At 44.7% G+C, this 8,403-nt stretch overlaps 1 long non-coding RNA gene across 1 annotated transcript; it reads left to right on the top strand.

Moving 5' to 3' along the window:
- Positions 1–7,487: 7,487 nt before the first annotated feature.
- LOC147966532 (uncharacterized) lies at positions 7,488–8,205 on the top strand. The gene is made up of 3 exons (XR_015607793.1): positions 7,488–7,775; positions 7,951–8,034; positions 8,144–8,205. It is a non-coding gene; the product is annotated as an uncharacterized LOC147966532 (long non-coding RNA).
- Positions 8,206–8,403: the final 198 nt, after the last annotated feature.

Here is an 8,403-nt window from a genome sequence, read left to right as displayed (position 1 = left end):
CTGTTTTTTACAGCAAGTTCAACAAGACTTTCCCCAAGTCTTCCCAACGGTTCTACTTGGCACAAACACTAATTAAAAACAAATAACACAAAAAAACAGAGTCTAAATAATTTATTTATTACTAAACAGGAGCAAAAGGCAAGGAATAAAAATAAAATTGGGTTGCCTCCCAACAAGCGCTATCGTTTAACGCCCCTAGCTAGGCATAAAAGCGAGGATAGATCTAGGTATTGCCATCTTTGGTAGGCAATCCATAAGTGGCTCTCATGATAGTTTCATATGGTAATTTTATTTTCTTTCCTGGAAAGTGTTCCATGCCCTTTTTTAATGGAAATTGAAATCTAATATTCCCTTCCTTCATACCAATAATCGCACCAACTGTTCTAAGGAAAGGTCTACCAAGAATAATAGGGCAAGAAGGATTGCAATCTATATCAAGAACAATCAAATCTACAGGCACATAATTCCTATTTGCAACAATAAGAACATCATTAATCCTTCCCATAGGTTTCTTAATAGTGGAATCCGCAAGATGCAAGTTTGGAGAGCAATCATCAAAATCGCGGAAATCTAGCAAATCACACAAAGTCTTGGGAATAGTAGAGGCACTAGCACCCAGATCACACAAAGCATAAAACTCATGATCTTTAATTTTAATTTTAATAGTTGGTTCCCACTCATCATAGAGTTTTCTAGGGATAGAAACTTTAAACTCAAGTTTTTCTTCATAAGATTGCATCAAGGCATCAACAATATGTTTGGTGAAGGCTTTATTTTGACTATAAGCATGTGAAGAATTTAGCACGGATTGCAACAAGGAAATACAATCAATTAAAGAGCAACTTTCATAATTAAATTCCTTGAAATCTAATATAGTGGGTTTAGCAACATCTAGATTTTTATTTCTTTCAATCCCACTTTCATCAATTTCATCATTAAGATCTAAATACTCCGAATTTTTAGAACGCCTACTAGGTAAAGGAAGATCATATTCAGTTTCATCAAGATTCATATTGCAAAACAAAGATTTAATAGGGGACACATGAATAACTTTTAGATCTTCATCTTGATTTTCATAGGAATTGGAGGAACACGCTTTAATAAAGGCATCTTTGGAAGCACGCATCCTAGCGGTTCTTTCCTTGCACTCATCAATGGAAATTCTCATGGCTTTGAGAGACTCATTGATATCATGTTTAGGAGGAATAGATCTAAGCTTTAAAGAATCAACCTCAAGAGAAATTCTATCAACGTTTCTAGCCAAATCATCAACTTTAAGCAATTTCTCCTCAAGCAAAGCATTAAAATTCCTTTGTGAATTCATAAACTCTTTAACACTATTCTAAAATTCAGAGGGCATCTTATTATAATTTCCATAAGAGTTGTTGTAGGAATTCCCATAATTATTAGAAGGATTACTAGGATATGTCCTAGGATTAAAATTCCCACTATAAGCGTTGTTACCAAAATTATTCCTACCAACAAAATTCACATCCATAGATTCATTGTTATTCTCAATCAAAGTAGACAAAGGCATATCATTAGGATCAAAAGAAACACTCTTAGTAGCAAATAATTTCATAAGTTCATCCATCTTTCCACTCAAAACATTGATTTCTTCTATCGCATGCACTTCTTTATTAGAAGATCTTTCAGTATGCCATTGAGAATAATTAACCATAATATTATCAGGAGTTTAGTAGCATCTTCTAAAGTGATTTCCATAAAAGTGCCTCCCGCGGCCAAATCTAAAAGATTTCTAGAAGCAAAATTCAATCCGGCATAAAAATTTTGTATGATCATCCACAAATTCAAACCATGAGTAGGGCAATTACGTATCATTAATTTCATTCTCTCCCAAGCTTGTGCAACATGTTCATGATCAAGTTGCTTAAAATTCATAATATCGTTTCTAAGAGAGATGATCTTAGCGGGAGGAAAATACTTAGAGATAAAAGCATCTTTGCACTTGTTCCATGAATCAATACTATTCTTAGGCAAAGACGAAAACCAAGCTTTAGCACGATCTCTAAGCGAAAAAGGAAATAGCTTCAATTTAACGACATCATTATTGACATCTTTTTTCTTTTGCATATCACATAAATCAACGAAGCTATTCAGATGAGTAGCGGCATCTTCACTAGGAAGGCCGGCGAATCAATCTTTCATAACAAGATTCAACAAAGCAGTATTAATTTCACAAGATTCAACATCGGTAAGAGGAGCAATCGGAGTGCTAAGGAAATCATTATTATTGGTATTGGTGAAGTCACACAATTTAGTATTATCTTGAGCCATCGCGACAAACAAGCAATCTAACACACAAGCAAACAAAAAGGCAAGCGGGCAAAAAGATGCAAATAGAGAGGGAGGATGGAGAGAGAGAGGGCGAATAAAACGGCAAGGGTGAATTGGGGGGAGAGGAAAACGAGAGGCAAATGGCAAATAATGTAATGCGAGAGATAGGGATTGTGATGCATACTTGGTATGTTGACTTTTTGCGTAGACTCCCCGGCAACGGCGCCAGAAATGGCTCGTTGTCGGGAGTCAAATCTTGACTTGCGCGAACCTCCCCGGCAACGGCGCCAGAAATCCTTCTTGCTACGTCTTGAGCTTGCGTTGGTTTTCCCCGAAGAGGAAGGGATGATGCAGCAAAGTAGCGTAAGTATTTCCCTCAGTTTTTGAGAACCAAGGTATCAATCCAGTAGGAGGCCACGCTCAAGTCCCTCGTACCTACACAAAACGATAGCTACTCGCAACTAACGCGATTAGGGGTTGTTAATCCCTTCACGGTCACTTACGAGAGTGAGATCTGATAGATATAATATTTTTGGTATTTTTGGTATAAAGATGCAAAGTAAAAAAGTAAAAGCAAAGTAAAAAAGCAAAGCAAGATTAAAGTGATGGAGATTGATATGATGAGAATAGACCCGGGGGCCATAGGTTTCACTAGTGGCTTCTCTCAAGAGCATAAGTATTCTACGGTGGGTGAACAAATTACTGTTGAGCAATTGACAGAATTGAGCATAGTTATGAGAATATCTAGGCATGATCATGTATATAGGCATCACGTCCATGACAAGTAGACCGAAATGATTCTGCATCTACTACTATTACTCCACTCATCGACCACTATCCAGCATGCATCTAGAGTATTAAGTTAAAAACAGAGTAACGCCTTAAGCAAGATGACATGATGTAGAGAGATAAATTCATGCAATATAAAATAAACCCCATCTTGTTATGCTCGATGGCAATGATACAATACGTGCCTTGCTGCCCCTTCTGTCACATGGTAAGGACACCGCAAGGTCGAACCCAAAGCTAAGCACTTCTCTCATGGCAAGAACTACCAATCTAGTTGGCCAAACCAAACGGATAATTCAAAGAGACTTGCAAAGATAACCGATCATACATAAAAGAATTCAGAGAAGATTCAAATATTATTCATAGATAGACTTGATCATAAACCCACAATTCATCGGTCTCAGACACACCGCAAAAAGAAGATTACATCGAATAGATCTCCACAAGAGAGGGCGAGAACTTTGTATTGAGATCGAAAAAGAGAGAAGAAGCCATCTAGCTACTAACTATGGACCCGAAGGTCTATGGTAAACTACTCACACTTCATCGGAGGGGCTAGGATGATGTAGAAGCCCTCCATGATGACGTCACTCTTCCAGCGAAGCTCCGGAACAGGCCCCAAGATGGGATCTCGTGGATACAGAAAGTTGCGGCGGTGGAATTATGTTTTTGGCTCTTGTTCTGATCGTTTGGGGGTACGTAGGTATATATAGGAGGAAGGAGTATGTGAGTGGAGCACCGAGGGGCCCACGAGGTAGGGGGCGCGCCCTAGGGGGGCGCCCCCCACCCTCGTGACCTCCTCTTTGACTCCCTGGAGTAGGGTCCAAGTCTCCTGGATCACGTTCGGTGAGAAAATCACGTTCCCGAAGATTTTATTCCGTTTGGACTCCGTTTGATATTATGTTTCTCCGAAACACTGAAATAGGCAAAAAAACAGCAATTCTGGGCTGGGCCTCCGGTTAATAGGTTAGTCCCAAAAATAATATAAAAGTGGGAAATAAAGCCCAATATAGTCCAAAACAGTAGATAATATAGCATGGAGCAATCAAAAATTATAGATACGTTGGAGACGTTTCACTAAGTATAGGCCATTACGGATTGCCGCTGTCTCCGCTGAGTCAACAGTGCTAACCTGAGGTATGTACCAAGTTGCAGCAGCAATAAACTTCCCTCGACTGTCGCGGGCGATCGCATCTGTTGCTCCTGACAAAGTTTGATCTTGGAAGGCCGCATCGACATTGATTTTAGTCACGTCGCTGAGCGGACGCTTCCACATGTGATCATGGCTTCTACCTGGCTGCTTGTTCGTGTATGCTCTAATGAAATTTGTAGCTAACTCTGATCGATGTAGCAGCTCTGTCCGTAGTTTGGATCGCTTCCCCCTTCACGTGTTGGCGGTGCTGCCACCACAAGTAAGCAGCCACCATAATAAATTCTGCAGTGGGTAGACCCCCCTGACCGTTTTAATTTGTCTAAGAACCTCGACTGTAATCAAACCTGAGAGATCCTGGGCAACTACATCCGAGATGATTTCCCGCAAACCCAATTCATTCCATACTTCCTTCGTCGTTTGCATGTAAACAAGCAATCTTGGATGTCTTCGTCGAGAAAGAAACTTCTGTGCGGGTGGACCCCACCCATCCCTGGTCTAAAGAGTAAATTGCAGAAAACCACTAGTTTGAAGGTTAGGTTTGCGAAAAACACTACAATACTTTTTTCCGGAAAACACCATGTCTTCAGTAATCTTTTTGCAAATAACACTGATCGGCAGATTTGGCTCCACTGAGGACGCTTATGACAGTTGGGGCCCTTTTTGCCTACTTGGCGTAACATTTCATGCCAGATCACTTTTATTCTGAATTTACAAACTAGCCCTTAGTTTTTACACTGAAACCCCTGAAACAAAAAGAAAAAACGCAATTAGCCCACTCCCTTCGCTCCCTTCAATCCCCATCTCTCCCGCCAGATCCTCCCCCGGTGCCGACACACAGGAGCCCGGGCAGCCGCTCCCTCGCCTGAGACACCACATCTTCCTCTATCTCCTTCGCCGTCTTCGGTGGCCGCGGAGCGCAGCCTCCTCTCTCCATCTCCCTCCTCGAAGCGCGTCGGCGGGGAGCAGAGAAGGGCGGCGGCGCGGCTGGCTGGGCGGCGGGCGCGGGCGGAAGCAGACGCGGGCGGAGCAGGGCAGTGGTGGCGTGGCTGGCATGGTGGCAGGCGCGGCCGGGCAGAGGAGGGAGCGCTGCAGGGCAGAGAGGCGAGCACAACGGTGGTTGGCGCGGCCGAGCAGAGGCGGGCGCGGCCGGGCACAGTCGGGAGTGCTGCAGGGCAGGGAGGTGAGCACGACGGCGATTGGCGCGTGGTGGTGACCGGCGCCATCGAGGCCGAGGAAGGTGGCAGCCGGCATGCAGTTCAATGGCTTTGTCTTCTCCTAGCAACCCTCGCCCGGAGGAGGGAGGTGGCGGCGCTGAGAGAGAGAGAGGGGGGAGGAGGAGGAGGAAGAGGAGGGCAGGCGAGGTCGAGGGTTGGAGTTTCGGCGGGCTGCTACGTGTGATGGCACGCGGGATGGTGGCTCCTCTCCTATGGCGCCTCACTATGATGGCAGGACTAGGAAGGCCTCGGGCAGCACAGGGGAAAAAACTTGCGAGTGTTTTCGTTTTTTTACCCGTTTAGCGCTGTCTTTGGTAAAACGTTATGCCATGTCAGCGAAAAATAGGACCCATCTATCATACTCTCACTTAACAAAGCAAGATCCGTCGATCCGTTGTCTTTGCAAAAAAGATTACACAAGATGTGGTGTTTTCTAAAGAAGAAAATGTAACGTAGTATTTTCTGCAAACCTAATCTTTAAAGAAAACTTGGCCCTCATCAAATCTGGCGTGCACCCAGAATCTCCTTTCAACCCGATCCCTTGTTCCATTATCTCGATCCTGCCTTACTAGATTTTGTCCCTAAAAAAGAATCAACTTACTAGATTTTGAGCAGGAAATTGAGGAATTATTATTACTCCGATCTTGCCATGGCATCCTGAATTCCTAATGCGTGTGATGCGAGCATGCTGCATGCATGCATCAAGATCAAGCAGATCCTGGCCTCTCTGCCTGGCCCCTGTAGGTATACACTAATAGAAAAAGGGTCAAATGTTTAGCTCATTAGTCTTGGTTTGTATTTGAGCCGGCACTAATATAACCAATAATGCCGGTTCCAACGGTTAGGTGGGCTGTGCTCATTAGTACCGATTCGTGATGAACCTTTAGTACCGGTTCGTGCCACAACCCGGTACTAAAGAGGTGGTGGCCTTTAATACGGGTTGGTGGCTCCAACCGGCACTAAAGACCCCCCTTTTAGTACCGGTTGGAGCCACAAACCGGTACTAAAGGTGGTGGCCTTTAGTACGGGTTGGTGGCTCCAACCGGTACTAAAGACCCTCCCTTTAGTATCGGTTGGAGCCACCAACCGGTATTAAAGGTGGTGCGCTACCACCCGCAGTGCACAATGTTTAGTCCCACATCGCTAGTTGAGAGGAGTTCGCACCGATTTATAAGCCCCGCCGCGGTTACCGTGTCGAGCTCCTCTCTAAGTAGGCCTTTGTGGGCCTATTGCAAGTCTTCTGCCCTGTGGGGCCTACTTGGCCGTACGGGCCTGCATCCTGGCCCAACTAGAGGTTGGGTTTCTAGTCATATGCAGGCCGTGCCGGCCAAGTAGGCAGGCTGTTTTATTTTATTTCAAAAAAATCAAAAAAAAACGGGACTAAAGATCCCCAGACCACGGCGCGCCTCGTGCCACGGGCTTTGGTCCCGGTTCATGTTGAACCGGGACTAAGGGGGACCTTTTTAGTCCCCACCCTTTAATGCCGGTTCCAGAGCCGATACTAAAGGTCCTTACGAACCGATACTTACTAAAAGTAATTTTTCTACTAGTGGTAGCTCCATCTGGTCTGTATACATAATTATGTATAGGTGTGTCTGGTAAGCACGCCTCAACGATGGCCGCGCATCTCCATGCGATCCTGCGCACGATGCTCAGGTGCCGCCTGACTCTGCACCCCGGCACCGTCCCGCAGATGAGGAGGCCCCCTCCTCCTACTCATCATGCCAGCTTCTTCATGCCGGCACGGGGGCTCGCCACGAGAGCGAGCAAGATGAATAAGGACGCCGCTGCTGCCATAGGCAGCACGCCGCTCCCGACGGCCCCTGATGCCGCGAGAGTCGACGGCGACGGTGATGGGAAGAAGGCCAAGGAGGCGAAGATGGTGACGACCACGAAGAAGGGTGCGGCGGTGCTCACTAGTAGAAAAAGGGTCAAACGTGAAGCACATTAGTGTCGGTTTGTATTTGAGACGGCACTAATGTATACATTAGTGCCGGTTCCAACGGCTAGCTGGGCCGCTTTCATTAGTACCGGTTCGTGGCGAACCTTTAGCACCGGTTCGTGCCACGAACCGGTACTAATGAGAGTGGTGGCAGGATGTTGTCAGACTGGGGCCCCTCCAGCCCCTTTAGTACCGGTTCTTGGCACGAACCGGTACTAAAGGTCGTCCTACATAAACCCTTCGTCCACCCGAGCTCGCTCTGTTCTTCCCCTTTCCCCTCTCCTCTCTGTTCTTCCCCTCTTCCTCTCGAGCTCATCACACATTTTGCCCAAAATTTGTCAAGATTTGAAGGCCCCCATCCATTCAAATGATCACAAAGGTTAGCAACTTTGTCCTTTCATCTCTCATTGCTAGATTAGCTCTTGCAATGCTTTATATAGTGATTAATTTGTGAGTTTAGTAATTTGGGAGGATATATATATATATATATATGTGCTAGTATTTGATTTATATGCAATTTGAGGTCAAAAATAACACTTAGTTTGCATATGTAGGTGTGGTTTACTTAGTGCCTTCTAAATCTCCGTCGTAACCACCGTCGATCGCCCGCACCGTCCCGTCGCCGGCACCACCTTGTGGTGAGCCTCTTGTTCATGAAATTTTATATAAAAATTGATGTTTGTGTGATTTGGATATATAGTTACTCGTAAAATTATCTTACCCGTACGTTGTTTGTTATACATATAGTGCCATGGTTTTGATATCCGTCCCCGTCGGCCCTCGTCCTTGTTATGATTCGGATGTGGTATATATATTCTCTTTTAAAACTAGTTGCATTTCGTGTTTATGACAAATTATGCCCATCAAGTTGACATAGAAATTTTTTCTATGAGGTATGTGAACCGGAAATTCCAACCGACCCTATTGTCGAGAGGTTAAATTTAGTTGAAAGAGAAAACGAGTACTTGAAAGAAAAATTGAAAAGAATTGAGGGGGAGAAGATGGAA

This window comes from Triticum urartu, chromosome 6A (genome assembly GCF_056163025.1).
Source record: "Triticum urartu cultivar PI428250 chromosome 6A, HENAU_Tu73, whole genome shotgun sequence".
Taxonomy (NCBI): Eukaryota; Viridiplantae; Streptophyta; class Magnoliopsida; order Poales; family Poaceae; genus Triticum; species Triticum urartu.
Note: the sequence above shows the minus strand (reverse complement) of the source record. Positions and strands in the feature narration are given on the sequence as shown.